Source organism: Chrysemys picta, chromosome 3 (genome assembly GCF_011386835.1).
Source record: "Chrysemys picta bellii isolate R12L10 chromosome 3, ASM1138683v2, whole genome shotgun sequence".
Taxonomy (NCBI): domain Eukaryota; kingdom Metazoa; phylum Chordata; order Testudines; family Emydidae; genus Chrysemys; species Chrysemys picta.
Window position 1 is genome coordinate 100,781,557 of NC_088793.1, and position 20,092 is coordinate 100,801,648.

At 42.6% G+C, this 20,092-nt stretch overlaps 1 protein-coding gene across 5 annotated transcripts in view; it reads right to left on the reverse strand.

The window, feature by feature from the left end:
* MSH5 (mutS homolog 5) overlaps positions 1–5,685 on the reverse strand; it is a 210,006-nt gene extending 204,321 nt beyond the window's left edge. For all 5 annotated transcript variants that reach the window (XR_010599648.1, XR_010599649.1, XR_010599650.1 and 2 more), the window contains exon 1: positions 5,443–5,685. The gene's annotated coding sequence lies outside the window, so the exon portion shown is untranslated. The remainder of the gene's footprint in view (positions 1–5,442) is intronic.
* Positions 5,686–20,092: the final 14,407 nt, after the last annotated feature.

Consider the following 20,092-nt stretch of genomic DNA (forward strand, 5'->3'; position numbering starts at 1 on the left):
AGACAGTCCTGGAACATCCCACTTTTCAGCTTGCCAGGAGCTCTAAAGTGCAAGCTATCAGATTTTACACCTTTTTATGGGGGCATCTGAGAAGAGTCTTGCAACAGGAAGAGGGAGAAATAGTACCCCCTCCTCACTTGCTCCATCTTCTTTGCCTTTTTTCCTATAATCTCATTCATTCAGTCTCCAGTCACCTTCCCCTCTGGTCCACAGAGGGCTCTCATGCAAAGGACAGACTGTCATAGAATCATTGATTTCAATAGAAAGTTAAGGAAAATACTCCTCCCTGCTCCCCCAGCCCCAAAAGTCCTTGATTTTGGACTTAAATATAGTGTCTCTTTAACAACATTCCCTGATCTCAGGTCTTCTCTCTAACCTCCTCAGACCATTGGACTCCTTCCTCCCACTAATTTGTGCTCTGTATTCTTATGTCCCCCATTTTCTTCTTGCCCCTTGACAATCAAATCAAACTCCGACCTGAACAGTTTGCCTTGGATATTTTTCCATTATTTAGGAATAATTCTCAAAGCACTAGATAAGCAACATACCCATTTTCCTCTCCTAAGAAACAGAGTGATTTTCATCCCCAGCATTTATAAATTGGTGTGTGGTAATACTGAAAGGAGGGGTGGACTTCAAGCAATCAATACCAGGGTTTTGTAAAATTATAACAGGTTGTCAGGACTTTGGCTCTCATCCAACAAGCAGCAGAATACCTCCTCATAAGATACTGGGGCACAGATTCCAGTGCTGACTCAGATGACAGACCGTCACCTACTCAGTTGCCACTCTTAGGTATTGCAATGATTAACAAAGCTCTCAGATTGTTCTTGCATACGGCTTATATTTTCATAGATTCCAAGGCCAGATGGGACCATTGTGATCAACTAGTCAGATCTCCTGTCTGACCTCACAAGCCAGAGAACTTCCCCAAAATAATTCCTAGAGCAGATCTTTTAGAAAAACATCCAATCTTGATTTAAAAATTACCAGTGATGGAGAATCCACCATGACCCTTGATAAATTATTATAATGGTTAATTACTCTCTCTGTTAAAAATATAGACAAATTCAGACTGGAAATTAGGTATATCTTCAAATTTCTGCCATTGAATCCTGTGATACCTTTATCTGCTAGACTGAAGAGCCATTATATATTTGTTCCCTTTGTAAGTATTCATGGACTGTAACCAAGACACCCCTTAATCTTGCCTTTGTTAAGCTAAATGCAGTGAACTCCCTGAGTCTGTCACTATAAGGTTTGTTTTCTAACCCTTGAATTTTTCTTGTGACTCTTCTCTGAACCCTCTCCAATTCATCAACCTCCTTCAGTGGTGGCCACAGGATTGGACACAGTATTCCAGCAATTGTTGCGCCAGCACCAGATACAGAGATAAAATAACCTCTCTACTCCCTCTTGAGATTCCCTTGCTTATGCATTCAAGAATTGCATGAGTCCTTTAGCCACAGTGTTGCACTAGGGCAGTGGTTTTCAAACATTTGTACTGGTGACCCTGTTCACATAGCAAGCCTCTGAGTGTGACCCCCCCCTTATAAATTAAAAACACTTAATATATTTAACACCATTATAAATGCTGGAGGCAAAGAGGGATTTGGGGTGGAGGCTGACAGCTTGTGATCCCCCCATGTAATAATCTCGTGACCCCTTGAGGGGTCCCAACCCCAATTTGGGAACCCCTGCACTAGGGGCTCAGGTTCAGCTGATTATCCACCACAACCCCAAAATCTTTCTGTCACTGGTTCCCAGAGTAGAATCCCCTCTCCTCTAAGGATGGCCTACATTCTTTGTTGCTAGATGTATACATTTAGATTTAGCCACATTAGAACGCATACTGTTTGCTTGCACCCAGCTTACCAAGCGATCCAGATCTCCCTATATCAGTGGCCTTGTGATGGGGCAGCTTCCCCTCACTGACACCCCCCCCCCCAAAAAAAGAAAAAGGATTTAAAAAGCAGCCCTAGGGAAGCTGCACCGGAGGCAGATAATCAGAGGAAGGCTGAAGGGAGCAGCCAATCAGGGCCAAGTAGGCCCATATAAAAAGGGGACTGCCAGGCAGAGGAAGCTAGTTCTTTGGGAAAAGGACTGTGTCCCTGAAGGGCCAAGAGAACTTGCAGCACCCTGGGCAGAGCAGTGCTGCAACCAGGGGCCAAGGGAGCCAGAGACAGCTCCTGGCTGGCTGCCGGGGGAGTTGCAGACTGAGGCCCTGATACAAGTGTAAAGAGGGTGCTGGAGCCACACAGGAAGTGGCTAGACCATGGATGGCCGTTTGCCACTGGCAGGAAGTGGCTGAACAGCGGACTGCATGTCCCCAGGAAGTGGGGAGCACGGTGTGTGGCTTGGCCGGAAACCTGTGTCGCTGAAGAGGACACCGGGGTCCTTGAAGAGACGCGGGTCCAAGAGCGGGAGTCACAGCGGCAATAAACCACCTGAAGGGGGTGCACTTAACTGCAGAGCTAATTCCCAAGACAAGCTGAGAAGGCACCAGAGTGGTGAGTCACACCCATTACAGACCTATTCTCTTGATTACCATTCTCCCAATTTTTTCATTTGCAACTTTATCAGTGACTATTTTGTTTTCTTCTAGGCCATTGATACAAATGTTAAATAGCAGAGGCCCAATCCCTGTGGGACCACAATAAAAACTCAGGTGTTCAATGATGATTCCCCATTTACAATTAAATTTTGAGAGCTATAATTTAGCCATCTTTTAATCCATTTAATGTGTACCATGTTAATTTTGTATCACTCTAGTTTTTTAATCAAAATGCCATGTGGTAACAAGTCAAATGCCTTATAGAAGTCTAAGTATATTACATAGTGACTTTATCAACCCAACCTTGTAATCTCATAAAATAAAAATATATCAAGTTATTTTGACAGGATCTATTTTCCATTAACCAATGTTGATTTGCATTAATTATATTACCCTCCTTAAATTCATTATCAATCAAATTCTATATCAGCGCTCCATTATTTTGTTCAGGATTGATGATAGACTGACAGATTGAGTGTCTGACTATTCCTCCTATTTGTTTTTAATAGTCCAATATTAGCTCTCAGTGCATATTTCCACACTCTAATTTCTCCCCAAATGACCATAAAGGGGTCACTACTCCCTAGATTTTTCCTGGGTCATTTCCCATGCAAAGATTTACAGGCCCAGTGTTTTTCTTTTTCTTTTTTTTTTTTTTGCATTAGGGTATCTGACTAGGCAAACCCAAGGTAGTATGGCTGCAAACTTTCCTCATATGGGTTTCTTTCCACTAACAGTGGTACTTTTTTGTCTATCACCTGACGATATTCTATACCTATACTCGGTGGACTGGCAATCTGTGAGATTGCTTCATTTCCAAAAGGTGCAGGTGTTAATCTGGAGCAGAGAAGGAAAATCAGCCTGTCCTTCTCAGCAGGAAGCTCAGAAACAGAGTGTGGTCTCGGTATTATATAAGCAAACAGTAGAAATCAGATATGTACTTTGTGTTAACCTGTGCTGCTGTAAACAATGACTGGTGTGTCCTCAGAAACCCATGGAGAGCTCGGCAGGGGGAGTGCAGCTCTAACCAGCTTGGCATTTGTACTAAAACTAATCGGATCGGGCAAGCTCACCAAAAAGAAATGTGAAGGGCTCAAAAGGAAAGAGCCAATAGGTGGAAATGTCACACATTAGTTCAAGTGCGCTAGCCTGCGCTATGTTATTTTCAGATTAAATAGATAGTTGATATAGATATAAAATCTATTTTTTTTATATCTATTAAGATATAAAAGCACTCAACAGAAGAGCAAAGGGAGTTTTCAAAGAACAGCTTGACACAAGTGCTCAAGGACATATTAAAATCCTGATCCGCTTTTTTTTTTAAAGGTTTTTAAGGCCCTGCTTGACAAAGCCCTGGCTGGGATGATTTAGTTGGTGTTGGTCCTGCTTTGAGCAGGGGATTGGACTAGATGACCTCCTGAAGTCTCTTCCAACCCTAATATTCTATGATTCTATAAGCCTCTTCCCTTTATTCTACCACCACCACCCCATTTTTTGTTCCATTGCTTTGCTAAAACCAAAGCAAAAGCCTGTCTAGCACAGCTATATCAAAAATTGTCATACCTAAAACACTGGTAAAGGTGAAGCTTTAAAAAGCCCATGTGTCAGATCTACCCAGGAGATGTCATCTTTGGAATACAAACCCTCACACAAATAATGAATCACCATCATCTGGTTTATGAGAGTTTATATGAGATTAGGTGACTGGTGTTGCACCTGTAATTCACAAGATGAATCACGTATTCTGAAACAGAAAACACATAGATTTATTTACTGTAAATGCTCTGACCTACATCGGACCAATGATTTTGAATGAGACCAAATCCAGCTCACTTGGAAGTTATTATTTAATCATAGTGCCTCATAGCAGCATTATAATTGTGGTTGGGTACTTTCATTACATGTCCCAGTTTTTATAACTTCCTGGTGAGAGGAAAAAAAAATCTCAAGTTTCTTAGCCAAAAGAAGAAAGACAGAGTCTAGCTTGGTCATGTTAGTCATCTCAGCATAAATGTGAGCAAAATTCTAACACTGCAGCTTCATTGTACAACATCTCAGGGTAACTGCAAACTTTCAGAGGCACCAGGCTACTGGTTCTATTACATTCCAGCACAGGTTGGGGCTTTAGAACAGCTACTGCTGAAGAGTGCTTACTGACAAACAGTTTTGGAATAGTTTGGGACTAGCTATTCTCCTTCGGCTAATTCAAGACCTACATAATGCCCTAGGGGCATGGGTGCATTGGGGGACCCATAGGTCTAACAGGTTTCACAATAGATCCAGGGAGAAGCAGGGAAGTGTCCTAGCCCCCATGCTGTTCTGTTGCACAATAGATTGGTTCCTGTGATGGGATCCCCAGAGTGCAACCTGAACTCAGGGTACCGCTGAAGCTGCTGTCCCTTTAACCTGAGCTCCCTCTCACCCTGTGATGCTGTGACAAGCTGAAAACCTCTGGCAGGTACTACAGTCACACTGACATCCATAAGCAGGGACACACTCAACTGAGTTACATGAATGCTGCTTCCAGCCACTCATGAACTAACAATAGAGAGACTCCAGCCAAATCCCCCTAGCTCTCCAGCCTTACACCCCAGAGCTGTACCGTCTTGCCCTGGTCAGAAGCCTGACCAGTGTACATTTATTACCCAGTCCATCACTCCCTCAATGGAGAGAGGACATGCACAAGCTTTTTTACCTGAGCTGAGTTTTCTAAAGCACTTCAACTGTAACACCCCGTTTTAAGTAAAGTACAGAACAGATTTATTGACTATAGAAAGAAAGATTATAAGTGGTAGGCATAAAAAAATCAGACAGTTATAAAAGAAAGGTACAGTCTAAATCTTAAGCCTTATTACATTAGGCAGTATTTAGATTAGCAATTTTCTCACCCCACTGCATGTTACAATTCTTGATACACAAGCTTCCCCTTAAGCCTGGACCAGTGTCCACAAATGACCTTCGTCTTCTCAGTAGTCCAGTTGCTTCCAGTGGGGGAGGAGAAAGGCCAAGACATGCTGCAACTGTTTATTTTATAGCCACAATCCATGTGCCTGGGAGACACTTGCCCAGACATGTCCTGGGGAGTTTTGCAGAGTCACAATGATGGAGTAAACCCCCATTGTGCAGACTTGGGCAACTGTCATTGAATTGTAAATCCCTTAATTACAACTCTCCTGCTGATTAATGGTCATGGAGCACCCTCCTGGGTGGGAAGCAACAGAGGGTCCTCATTTGTATGTCACTAGCAAACTTACAGCGTATTTCAGTAACAACCATACAGCAAAATCTCATAACTATGCACACTAATGATATACATATTTAGACAGAACAACAGGTTTAAGCAGATCATTAATAATTTTATATATATGAGAGAGAGATGTCTTGTCTCCTAGAGCTGGAAGAGACCCTGAAATATCATTGAGTCCAGCCCCCTGCCTTCCATAGCAGGACCAAGTACTGATTTTGCCCCAGATTCCTAAGTGGCCCCCTCAAGGATTGACCTCATAACCCTAGGTTTAGCAGGCCAATGCTCAAACCACTGAGCTATCCCTCCCCCCATGGATATATTACATTCAGGTGATATATTACATGGCATGTTTTCTATGAAATAGCACAATTACATGACCCTGGTAAATGTGGGGGTTACAGGGTGCTATTTTGAGGTACAATGTGTCACAGTCCCTGCACATCAAACTCTGAAGACTGGACGTGAGGTCAGGAGGGAGTCACTGCCCAGTCACGGACTGGTGGTGGCAATGCGGTCGCCTGCAATTAACTTGGCTGTGCCAGATCAGTAATGATCCTGTGGTGCTCTTAGACACTTGGGATAAAACTGTATAGTGTGATCATGGACCTTGGGTGTGATGGACCTCCACTGTCCAAGCATATTGTTGTTGTAGTTACTCAAAAATGGATGAGCTTATTGGATTGGAATTATTATTAGTTATTAGGTAGTGCCCAGAGGACCCAAATCAAGGCCCCAGTGTGTTAGGCACTGTATGTACATACAATAGAAAAGACAATCCCTGCACCAAAGATCTTACAATCTTAGTAGATGATAGAGAGACAACAGGTAGATACAACAAATAAATGGGGTAATTGGCAGGACAAGGTCAAAGTAAATCATATCTAATGATCATGTTTAGCATAATTGGAAGCAGTCACAGCAGAGTGATAGCTTGTTTAATTTGAGAGTTTGAGGGAAAAGGGCAAAGCTTGGTGTAAATTTTCAATCTCGCCACTGAACTTCGCCAGCTCCAAACCTAGAATGTATTACCTATCTTCCATTTCAGTCTCTAGTCCCTCTTTCCAAGGCATGCAAATATTTTCTTTCTTCACTGGGTGTCCCAATAATCAGTTTCTCATTTGGAATTAATAGCTTAGCGAATACTCTGTTGTACTGAACTCATATTTTTTTCTGAATTAAAATAATAGAAATAGAAATCATACTTTTTGGGGGGCAGCAAGATAGAAGAAAACATTTCTAGTCAGTGGGGTGGAGAGGATCATCCTCCAATAGAGTTTCTGATTGACAAACTCAGATCAATCTTTGTTAATGAACAGCTGTTCTGCTAACAAGTGACATGAGACTACAATTTGCAAAGAGCAGAGAAATCTGTAGTAAGAGTGCAAGCTTTCTCATGTGACAGGAGGAAAAGTTTTGCAGTCACTGCCCTTTTACCCATTTGAATGCAAGAAAATGAGATCAAAGAAGAACTCTATTTGCCTAAATATCTGTAGATTAAAATTTACTTTAACCAACTAGTTAAGTACTATGGCTCCAATTCTGCAGAGTTGCACACACATGCTTAACTTTACATATCAATGCGTAGTCCCTCATTGAAGTCAATGAGACTACTTATAACATATAAAGTTCAGCACATTGCTGCAGCAGTCAGCACTATCTTTGAGACTACAGTAATTAGATTACACATACATACTTTCAATTCACCTATTGTGTAATTAAAAAACCCAGATCTCATACTTCCCAGCAGAATGTTGCATGCATCTGCAGTCACTGTTCAGTAAGTTCAGGAACCAACAGAACTAGGGCATCTACCAGTTTTCAAAAGCTTATTCTTCAATACTTGGCCAAATAAAGGCCAGTTTGCCGTTATTTACCCTGAAGGCCAACTTTGCTACCGCCAAAGAAACAATGGGATATTATTCTTACAGTCAGATGTGTGTCTGGATGGCTTCCTTGATTCAGCAACAGAATTAACATGCGGGGCCAGAGTTCATATCTCTGTTAGGATGTAATTTGAAAACTTTCTCCCATTCTTTGTCTGTCTTGTCCATTTAGACTGCAAGCTCTTAGGAGCAGGAGCTGTCTCTTGCTCTTTTCAGGTACAGTGCCCACCACTATGCATCTCTGATCTTATCTAGGACCTCTACAGCAGTAGTATTCAGCATTCGGGCCAAGTATATTTCAAACAGGTCAAGAAGCTACAATAAATGCTTCGAGGCAGACTCTCTCCTCTCTTCCATTTTCTTTGGACTGCTCAGGTGGCAAAGGGAGGTAAAAAGGTAAAACCACCTGCTTGGCTTGACATGGAAATACCATGGGGCAGACAGAGAAACAGGCTGGGGCAACAGCACTCCTGCTAACCCCAGCTGGTGTTTAGTCATTTGAGAAACACTGAACTGTATGCAAGTTAGAGGTGTCCCCAGGTTGCTCTGCCATGTGCACCTTGTACATGGTAGGTTGCAGTGCTGCTATTAGCAGGTCAGGCTTTTGTACCAGATAGGGATTGACTGCAGAGCTTCCTTCCTAGAGAGATATACACCAGATGTGTTCATTATAAGATCTTTTCATGTTCTGCCAGGTATGGCTGAAGTTAGCTTAAATAAGGTATGTTATGCACACTGCTACCTGGTGACTGAAGAGTGTAATACAGTTTAGCACTCTACAGCTCTAATCTGAGTCAGGGCTGCAGCAGAGAATTAGGGAGTGGTAACTAATTGTTGGGTCTCAGTTTCTCCTTTCTGCACTTTCCTAGACTGTCCTGGGCAGTTGTGTGGTGGGAGGGGATTCATTACCCTAGGCTCGGGCAGAGCCAGTCAGACTCTAAGTGTGCTCTGCCTGGGGCTCTTATCCCCTGTCTAGGAAGTGGGCAAAGGAACAAACCGTGAATTATGCTGCCCAGACAATTTTGGGGTGCAATTCAGCCTTCAACACAGAAATATATCTTTAAGGCACAATGAAGCTCTGAGAATCTGCACTGCCGTTCTCTAGTTTTGGGTGCTTTGGGTTAAATATGAAGGGCATCAGAGAAATTATATTCTACAGAAAAACAATCTTCACTTTCATGGACCCAAACTGCTCTGTACTTGCGTGGTCTTCAGCTGTCTTCTGCAGTGAAGCACAAAAGAGAAATTCTACTTAGGATCCAGCAGCTGGTTACATCTGTTTTGATCAGCAGAGTGCAGACTCACTGCAGAAACACCCTGAGGAGCAAGGATGCCTAGGCAGGTAGTTTAGCACCAGAAACTGGGACTCTAACTTCATAGTTCTTATACAGACTACTCTGTATGTCGCCTGCCAGCCTTAACCAGCTAAAGAGCTGCCAGAAGCAGACAAATCTAATCCTAGAAATGCTCAATCTGGAAATGGCCCAAAAAAACTGATAGAATAATCACAGGTGTTTCCTACACCCAACTTTACCAAATCTTAGAAGGAGCAGGCACTAAAGACTGAGCACCCTTACTTCTTGGTGGGGAGTGGATCTGCTACTCCAGCATAGTTGCTTCTGTATTATTCAATTAATTTAAGGCAGGGGGAGGGATAGCTCAGTGGTTTGAGCATTGGCCTGCTAAACTCAGGGCTGTGAATTCAATCATTGAGGGGGCCACTTCAGGATCTGGGACAAAATCAGTACTTGGTCCTGCTAGTGAAGGCAGGGGGCTGGACTCAATGACCTTTCAGGGTCCCTTCCAGCTCTGAGATACACTGCTGAAGAAAAACTGGCTAGCTGTGTCTCATTCAGTAGCAGAAGCAGATGTCATTAATATACTGTGGCCAGTGAGGGGCTATTATTGTTGTCATACTCCTCCAATTCTTCTCTCCTGTACATTCTGTGTGTGGAACTCCTGTTGATACCAACATGAATTCTACTCATATTAAAAAGGCATGACATAAAAGAGAGTATCTATGTCATGGACCAAAGAGGGGAGTTTTACTTCAAGTAAATATTCCTTGCTATGACTCTTCCGTCAACAAGGAAACTGGTCTGAAACATCATAAACAAGCCACCAGGAGAGGCAGCAATAGGTTTGGCATTGCTGACAAAGCTATGAAGAACCCAAGTAATGTGGGCAGTGATATAAATTGTAAACTGTACATTACTTGCAGTAGGATATAAATTTATCATATTTAAACCTTTGAGAGACAGACTTACCTGTTAGTGGGATAAAGGGAGACCATGGACATGTACAGTCTTCTTGGGGTGGAGGGAGTGAACTATTAACTTTCATTTTATTTTTAAATAGGGCTGTGTGAAATATTGAACAAATGTAAGATGCACTTAAAATTAGCTTTGGTTCAAATTTAAAGGGTGTCCACTAGGGTTGGTTAAAAAGTTTGGTTTGTTTTCCCCCCCTCACTGACATTTCTATCAAAGCTTGAAATTAACCTTTTCACTCTGTCTGGATATCTGTAACCATTGTGAAACTTCTTTGTGACATTTTGGGGTTCACCCACGCAGTAAGGGGTTAAGTCACCATCTGCCTTGTAACCCTGGGTGTCTTGCGACTGTGCAGCTTTGGTCCAGACCATTGATCCCAACTGCTTACCAGCAGCCCAAAAAGCCTCACTCTGGCTTTGCCCAACCTGGTTACTCCTTGTAGGCGGATCTTAGTACCCTTTCAGCCCTGAAATTCACATGAACCTTCCTACTGCAGGGATCAGTCCCTCTGGACCCTCACAGAGAAAATGTTAGGTTTACTGCCTTTACAGAGACAGTAAAAACTCCAGCCTGTCAGCTTTCTAGAAGCACACACTTTACTGAACTTACACAGCACTGATGATTTACAATGAAAGCAAAACAAGATTATTAGCAAAAGAGTAGGGATTAAGTGATGCCATTAGAACGGCCATACTGGGTCAGACCAAAGGTCCATCTAGCCCAGTATCCTGTCTTCCGACAGTGGCCAATGCCAGGTGCCCCTGAGGGAATGAACAGAACCGGTAATCATCAAGTGATCCATCCCTTGTCGCCCATTTCCAGCTTCTGGCAAACAGAGGCGAGGGACACCATCCATGCCCATCCTGGCTAATAGCCATTGATGGACCTATTCTCCATGAACTTATCTCGTTCTTTTTAAAATCCTATTATAGTCTTGGCCTTCACAACAGCCTCTGGCAAAGGGTTCCACAGGTTGACTGTGCATTGTGTGAAGAAATACTTCCTTTTCTTTTTTTTTAACCAGCTGCCTATTAAATTTCATTTGATGACCCCTAGGGTTATGAGAAGGCGTAAATAACACTTCTTTATCTACTTTCTCCACATCAGTCATGATTTTATAGACCAAGTGAAAGGGATGAAGGTAGCAATGGTTACAAGCAAGTAAAAGTGAAAACATGTGTCTAAAAATCTAAAACTTAATCTCTCAAGATACAGCCTTTGTTCAAGATGGTTTCTCTCATCCACAGTCTCTTTTTGAGCTTGGCCAGGACCCATCACAAGATCAAATCTCTTGGTTCCTTTGTCTCCTAAAGAGAAGGGTAAAAGAGTCTCTCTCTGTTCCTTATATCCCCACAGAGATGTCAAGAAGGCCTTCTAGGGATTCAGTCTCCTGTGTCTCTCTGGAGTGCAGGAGCTATGTTAATTTTCTGTCTCTTGAGTTGAGGATCAGGCTAACCCCTGCCGATTTGGTTAGATGGTTTTGTTTACTATTCATATGTAAACTGAGGTAAACTCACACTGCTTTGGTAGGACAGACTTTTTATCACCTTTACTTACGCTAGGCTGTCTGGTCTTAAGCATGTTATAGTAATATCATACAGAGGGAATTCATAACTTTGCATATAAAATTAACACATGCATTTTATGATATTAATAACCAGCATTTTATTTGCTTTCATATGATACCCCACAAGGCATATTTTGTACAAATATTATTGCAGTAGTATGTAGAGTGTGAATACAGGGGTGCCTAGGTTCCCACTCTTCCATAACACACACAGAACCACAATTTCAAAAATTTCATTGATCCTGTGTATGTATTCTGGTGGTTCCAACCTGACACACTTAGGTCCAGATTTCCAAAGTCATTTAGGCACCCCTAATTCCCATTGATTTCAATAGGAGGTAAGTGCCTAAACACCATGGAAAATCTGGGCCTTTGTTCTTTGATTTTTTCAGAGCTGCTGAGCACCCACAGTTCTCATCAGCTGATCCCTTGAAATTCTGGTACAAGCAGTCTCAAGTTGGACACCCCAGAGTTCAAAGAGTTTTAGGCCAGAAGGTATCAGCCAGGTTGTCTTTGCCAGCAAAGGTTAATGAATGCCTAGCTAGAGGGGAAAATGAGACTGGAGGGTTGCAGTATACATGCTTTCCATAACTGGGAAAAATTGTGCTTAATCTACATTGTTTGAAATCAACAGAAACTTCAGTGAGGGGTGATTTGTAAGTTACAACAATAACTATAGCAAGTCATTTACAAAGTGCTATACTGTACAAACATTAGCTACTGTAATTACTTCCCTAGCCTAGCTTACTCACAGTTTTTATATTTCTTTTAATTGAAATAGTTATACCAGTACAAACCTCAATACGGATTCAGTTATACTAATACTAGTATAGTTTAAGCAGCAAAGAGTCCTGTGGCACCTTATAGACTAACAGACGTATAGAAGCATGAGCTTTCGTGGGTGAATACATCCGAAGAAGTGGGTATTCACCCACGAAAGCTCATGCTTCTATACGTCTGTTAGTCTATAAGGTGCCACAGGACTCTTTGCTGCTTTTACAGATCCAGACTAACACGGCTACCCCTTTGATACTAGTATAGTTTAAGTAGATAAGGGCTTAGTTTCACAAGGGTAAAATACCTGCTGGTTGTATCAGATTGAAGGGTTGGCCAAATAATGGAGTTACTCCGGGGATTAATTTGGCCCCTAGTGTTAGGCCTTACAGAAGCCTACACACCCTTTTAGTACCTTGTGTAAATTATGTTATGTCTGTTGCATGAGACATTCTCCCACAAAATGAAGACAGCCAGAGAAAAGGGAACAGGTCCTCCCAATGGAATTCCTGCTGCTCCTCATTCCGAAGAAAATTCCCTGTCATCTCCTGACACTGTTGAAGGCAATAGGTGAGAAGTGAAGATGTGAGGGGCGGAGATGTAGGAGAGTACAAATGCTGATGAGAAGAGATGATAATTTTAGTGTCCAGGAGGAGGAACAAGACCTTTGGAGCAATGGCTGCCACCTTAATGTCCTATTTCTCATTGCAGTACAGAGCCTGCATCCATGGTGTGTGAAAGAGGGATAATGTTACAAATGGTGGCAGAACTGGTACTGAGATGAACAGTATTAAGTTAATCAGAAAGGATCCTATCAACAGGATCTGGGAAGAAGGATAAAGGAGTTTGAGGCACAACTCGTGTTCTCGTCCATCCTCCTTGTTGAAGGAAAAGGCCCAGGTAGGGACTGTCTAATTGTAGAGGTGAATGTATGGTTACACTGGTAGTGTCGGAGATAGGGCTTTGGATTCTTCGACCATGGGATGTTGTTCCGGGAAGAAGGATTGCTAGGAAGAGAAAGGATTCACCGAACGAAGAGAGGGAAGAGCATCTTCCCAGGCAGGCTTGCTAACTTGGTGAGGAGGGCTTTAAACCAGGTTCGTCGGGGGATGGTGACCTAAGCCCAGAGGTAAGTGGGCAAGTGGGATACCGGGAGAAAACACAAGGAGGAGGGTACAAGACAGGAAGCCTCCTGATTCATACTGAGAAAGTAGGGCAATTGGCTAGTTATCTTAGGTGCATGTACACGAATGCAAGAAGCCTGGGAAACAAGCAGGAAGAACGGAAGTCCTGGCACAATCAAGGAACTATGATGTGATTGGAAAAACAGAAACTTGGTGGGGTAGTTCACATGACTGGAGCACTGTCATGGATGGGTCTAAACTGTTCAGGAAGGACAGGTACGGGAGGAAAGGTGGAGGAGTTGCATTGTATGTAAGAGAATGGTATCATTGCTTAGAGCTCCAGTATGAAACTGGAGAAAAGCCTGTTGAGAGTCTTTGCGTTAAGTTTAGAGGCGAGAGCAACAAGGGTGGGCGTGTGCTATAGACCATCGGATCACAAGGATGAGGTAGACGAGGCTTTCTTCAGACATCAAACTGAAGTTTCCAGATCACAGGATCTGGTTCTCCTGGGGGACTTCAATCACCCTGACATCTGCTGGGAGAGCAATACAGCAATGCACAGACAATCCAGGAAGTTTTTGGAGAGTGTTGGGGACAACTTCCTGGTGCAAGTGCTGGAAGAACCAACTAGGGGGTGTGATCCTCTTGACCTGCTGCTTACAAACAGGGAAGAATTGGTAGGGGAAGTAGAAGTGGGTGGGAACCTAGGCAGCAGTGACCATGAGATCAGGATCCTGACAAAAGGAAGAAAGGAGAGTAGCAAAATACAGACCCTGGACTTCAGAAAAGCAGACTTAGACTCCCTTAGGGAACTGATGGACAGGATCCCCTAGGAGGTTAATATGAGGGGGAAAGGAGTCCAGGAGAGCTGTCTGTATTTTAAAGAAGCCTTATTGAGGGCGCTGGAACAAACCACCCCGATGTGCAGAAAGAATAGCAAATATGGCAGGCAACCAGCTTGGCTTAAAAGTGAAATCTTCGGTAAGCTTAAACTCAAAAAGGAAGTTTAAAAGAAGTGGAAATTTGGACAGATGACTAGGGAGGAGTATAAAAATATTGCTAGAGCATGCAGGGGTGTAATCAGGAAGGCCAAGGCACAATTGGAGTTGCAGCTAGCAAGGGATGAAGGGTAACAAGAAGAGTTTCTACAGGTATGTTAGCAACAAGAAGATGGTCAGGGAAAGTGTGTGACCTTTACTGAATGGGGGAGGCAACATAGTGACAGAAGATGTGGAAAAAGCTGAAGTACTCAATGCTTTTCCCCCCTTCAATCTTCACAGACAAGATCAGTTCCCAGACTGCTGTGTGGTGTACCACAGTATGGGGAGGAGGTGAGCAGCCCTCATTGGTGAAAGAACAGGTTAAGGACTATTTAGAAAAGCTGGACATGCACAAGTCCAAGGGTCCAGATCTAATGCATCCGAGGATGCTGAGGGAGTTGGCTGATGTGATTGCAGAGCCATTGGCCATTATCTTTGAAAACTGGTGGCGAACGGGGGAGGTCCCAGCTGATTGGAAAAAGGCAAATATAGTGCCCATATTTTAAAAAGAGAAGAAAAGGAACCTGGGGAACTACAGAGCGGTCAGCTTCACTTCAGTCTCTGGCAAAATCATGGAGCAGGTTCTCAAGGAATCCATTTTGAAGCACTTGGAGGAGAGGAAGGTGATCAGGAACAGTCAACATGGATTCACCAAGGGCAAGTCATATCTGACCAACCTGATTGCCTTCTATGATGAGATAACTGGCTCTGTGGATATGGGGAAAGCAGTGGATGTGATATATCTTGACTTTAGCAAAGCTTTTGATATAGTCTCCCACAGTATTCTTGCAAGCAAGTAAAAAAAGTATAGATTGGATGAATGGACTATAAGGTGGATAGAAAGCTGGCTAGATTCTCAGGCTCAACAGGTAGTGATCAATGGCTCAATGTCTAGTTGGCAGCCGGTATCAAGCGGTGTGTCCCAGGGGTCGGTCCTGAGGCCGGTTTTGTTCAACATCTTTATTAATGATCTGGATGATGGGATTACTTGCACCCTCAGCAAGTTCGCAGATGACACTAAGCTGGGGGGAGAGGTGGATACGCTGGAGGGTACGGATAGGGTCCAGAGTGACCTAGACAAATTGGAGGATTGGGCCAAAAGAAATCTGAGGTTCAACAAGGACAAGTGCGGAGTCCTGCATGTAGGAAGGACGAATCCCATGCACTGCTACAGACTGGGGACCAACTGGCTAAGCAGTAGTTCTGCAGGAAAGGACCTGGGGATTACAGTGGACCAGAAGCTGGATATGAGTCAGCAGTGTGCCCTTGTTGCCAAGAAGGCCAACGGCATATTGGGCTGTATTAGTAGGAGTATTGCCAGCAGATCAAGGTAAGTGATTATTCCCCTCTATTCAGCACTGGTGAGGCCACACCTGGAGTATTGTGTCCAGTTTTGGTCCCCCCAGTACAGAAGGAATATGGACAAATTGGAGAGAGTCCAGTGGAGGGCAATGACAATGATTGTGGGCTGGGGCACATGACTTACAAGGAGAGGCTAAGGGAACTGGGGTTATTTCGTCTGCAGAAAAGAAAAGCGAGGGGGGATTTGATAGCCGCTTTCAACTACCTGAAGGGGGGTTCCAAAAAGGATGGAGCTTGGCTGTTCTTAGTGGTTGCAGATAACAGAACAAGAAGCAATGGTCTCAAGTTGCAGTGGGGGAGGTCTAGGTTGGATATTAGGAAACGGTATTTCACTAGGAGGGTGGTGAAGCACTGGAATGGGTTACCTAGGGAGGTGATGGAATCTCCATCTTTAGAGGATTTTAAGTCCCAACTTGACAAAGCCCTGGCTGGGATGATTTAGTTGGGGATTGGTCCTGCTTTTGGCAAGGGGATTGGACTAGATGACCTCCTGAGTCTCTTCCAACCCTAATATTCTATGATTCTAACAGATTGGTTTAGGATCTTTCCTTCTATTTAAGGTACTTATATGGCCTGTCATATCTGAGTAGCTCATAACCCCTAATGTATTTATCCTCACAACATCTCTGTGATGCAGGGCAATGCTGTCATTCCCATTTTTACAGATGAGGAACTGAGGCACAGAGAGACACTAAGTGACTTGCCTAAGATCACCCCAGTGAATTGAATCTGGGTCTCCCAAGTCCTGGGCTGGTGTCTTAACCACTGGACCACCCTTCCTCTCTATTTGTCAGGCTGAAGGCAGGAAGTAGATTTTTAATAAATACCCCCCTCGCCAAATCTACAACATTTAATCCCTATAATTTGTTAACCTGAAAGACAGCCCACTATGACAGCATATCTAAATGCAGACAGAGAGAGAGCCAACACCAGTGATCTCTGCAAAGCCCTTTATGTAAACTAACACCACCACTAAACATCTGTTTTGGATTTGTGTCACATCAGAGGAAATATGCCATTCGCTAGATTCAGTTTAAAATTTATTAGATGAGTTGAAAATGTTTTTTAAAACACACCTGTCAACTTGTCACTTGCTCAAGTGAAATATAGCTTGCCAATGAAGCCTAGAAATTGGTTTTTTATGGAGTCACATCCATTTCACAAGACACGTCTTTCCCTGACAGCATTGTTTCCTTGACATTTTAGGCAATCCTAGATTTGTTGATATAAATCAAAATGTAGTCTCAATTTTTAATTCATACAAGCAGCTGCCTTATATTTACTTTTCTTTTCCTATCCTGTGACAAGCTGTCAAGTGAGCTGAACACCCCAGACTCATTTCCCCACTCTTTCCTCTTTAAAAATATACATACATGCACTGATTTATTTACAAGACAGCTACAAAATTTTAGACAGTGTCTATGTTGTGCCCCCTGCTTCAGGTCAATGCATACCTCATGGCTGTTTGGTGGACAGGTGGCCCCATCATAGAAACCACCACAATTGGTACATGTTTTGGGAGTCTCAGACTGGCCAAAGATTGAGATCCTGACCAAAGCCAACTGAAGTCAGTGGAAAGACACCCATTGACTTCAATGACATTTGGAACTCATCTTGAATAAGCATGGAGTTTGAATAACCCTATACATTCTAGGCCCTATCTACAATAGAATAATTTGAACTACTTAGTAGGCTCATAGAATGAGTGCAGCACCAAGGGTTGTTGTAGCATTTTAGCACGTAGAGAAGAATATTATCATATTAAAAATAGCTGTATCCTCTCTACACTACAGCTTGGACATATTAAATATGGTTACACATTTTTCTAGTGTGGATAGCACCTAGATGAAGATGTATTGGCAGGATTCCATGGAGAAACTTGCACTACTACTGCTCAGGCTCTACCTGTACTCTCCAGCATTACTGAGCTTTTGTTGACGCTGATTTCACACACCAAAAGAATTAAAAGGAAAAGTCGTAGTGGGTATTTTGAAGACAAAAGCAATGACACAATCGGTAGAGGAGACAGAGAGAGGTGAATGCGCTGTCAACAGAATTGACAAATCACTTTGTATACCTTGAGGTTGGACTGTTACCAAGATTCATGTGACAGCGCATCTCACAAGCAGTTATGGAAAGGAAAATTAAATAGAGGCAGTGCCTTGTGGGTTGAATATATCCTTATATGCACTTGTTTGGCTAGGAGTCTGGAAATGAGTGGAAAGTGCTGAACGAGAACTTATTCAAAAGAAGAAAAACTGTTTAAAAAAAAACACAATAAAAATTTGCACTTTATCAAAGCTCTCCAGTGAATATATTTTTACTGCATTTTGGGGCCATTAAATGACCTTTTTAGCATCTCCTCATAAAATACTTCATAATAAAATGGACGCTGCTAATGAACAGCCTTGTGAATTTCTTGATTAGAGTGATTTCTTCTTTTCTCTTTTTAAAGGTAAGGACCAACATCTTAAAGAGATGCCCATACTAAAACAGAGGAACCTGTTCTTGTGGTTCCCAGTTGGGTAGCTCATTGAATTATGAGGTATCTTTGCCCCATTGTGGTTGGGAGGAGATCCCAGTAACCATCCGCAAAGCTCCTCAATTATCCATCTTTAAATCCGTCCTTAAAACTCTGGCATGGCGCCTACAAAAATCCTGACAATAGTTAGGCTGCTGATGTGCCGAAACCACTGCCTATCTTGTTGACAATACTGTCTCATTGTTTCCTTTTCCTCTCCTGTCTGTCAACATCCTTCTTTTGTTTTATACTTAGACAGTAAATTATCTGGGCAGGGACCATCTTTTCATTCTGTATTTGTACAGCACCTAGCACAATGAGGTTCTGTTTCATGACTGTGGCTCATAGGTGTTGTACTAATATAAATAAATAATGATAATTGTAGGACCAATGAGTCTCCAGAGCTTCAAGTTCTGTTTTTGAAACTTTGAACCCACAATGTTTTAGTAGGCTCAAAATTAACCAGAAACTTGCACATCCAGCATTAGAGATATGGTAATAGGTATACCCCAAGTCTAAGAGATTTCTTTCACTCGAGAAAGCATATTTTTGGATAACAAAAAATAAAGGTAAGAATCCTTTACATTCACTAGTGTTCTTAGTATCAGATATGAAAAACAGATAGAATATTCAAAAATAGGAGTAAGTACAATATTCATTGTAGGGTTTGTCCATACTCTTGCCCAAACTCTCTTCTCAAAAAGACCCATTAGGTTCTACTGAAAGTTCAAAAGCTGTCTTTTCTAGTTCATGTCTATACAGCTTTGACTCCACAGTATGAGAACTCTAATCACATCATAAAAGAGCTGATAGGGAATGTGGGATGGACTGGAAATGAGCAGGGACTATTTTGTTTTATTCAGATAAAATATATCCTTCCCAGCAGATGTAATTTCCAGCATTGTAGAAAACGGTGACACTGCAGAACAAAGATTTAATGCATTTATATGGAAAAATAATCATTAATAGAATAACTTTCCATTGTTAGGTTCCATAAATTAGGTTCTCAAATCTATGAATGTGCACTAGAGCCATTTGCAAGTCTAAGCCCATTTGTCTGCAGATCCTTCAGACATACACAAGCTGATAAAAACCCATGCAAATACAGTAATGATCCGATTTTCAAATGAGCTCCACACCCAGCAGTAGTTATTAAAGTATGACTCTACAAATATCACCATTGCATGACACATATACACCCTGTTTTATTCCAAACCAACATCTCCCTCCCCTATGAATGAACACTGGGCTCCCAAGGCCAACCATAAAAACGGCCATACTGGGTCAGACCAAAGGTCCATCTAGCCCAGTATCCTGTCCTCTGACAGTAACCAATGCCAGGTACCCCAGAGGCAATGAACAGAACAAGTAATCATCAAATGGTCCATCCCCTGTCACCCATTCCCAGCTTCTGGCAAACAGAAGCTAGGGACACCATCCCTGCCCATCCTGGCTAATAGCCATTGATGGACCTCTCCTCCATGAATTTATCTAGTTCTTTTTTGAACCCTGTTATAGTCTTGGCCGTCACAACATCCTCTGACAAAGAGTTACACCATGCCAGCATGTGCCCTTAGAATGCAAGGACATCAGGGCAAGGATCCTATCGTTGCTCTGGCACAGCTCTCCAGTTGTGTAATACCAGGTATACCAATAGTGCTAGATAAACAGTCAATTGTGCCAAACTTTCTATTGAACTAACATGTCATTTTTAAGTGTTTGTTTTTTCTCTCCCCCACGAACCAAG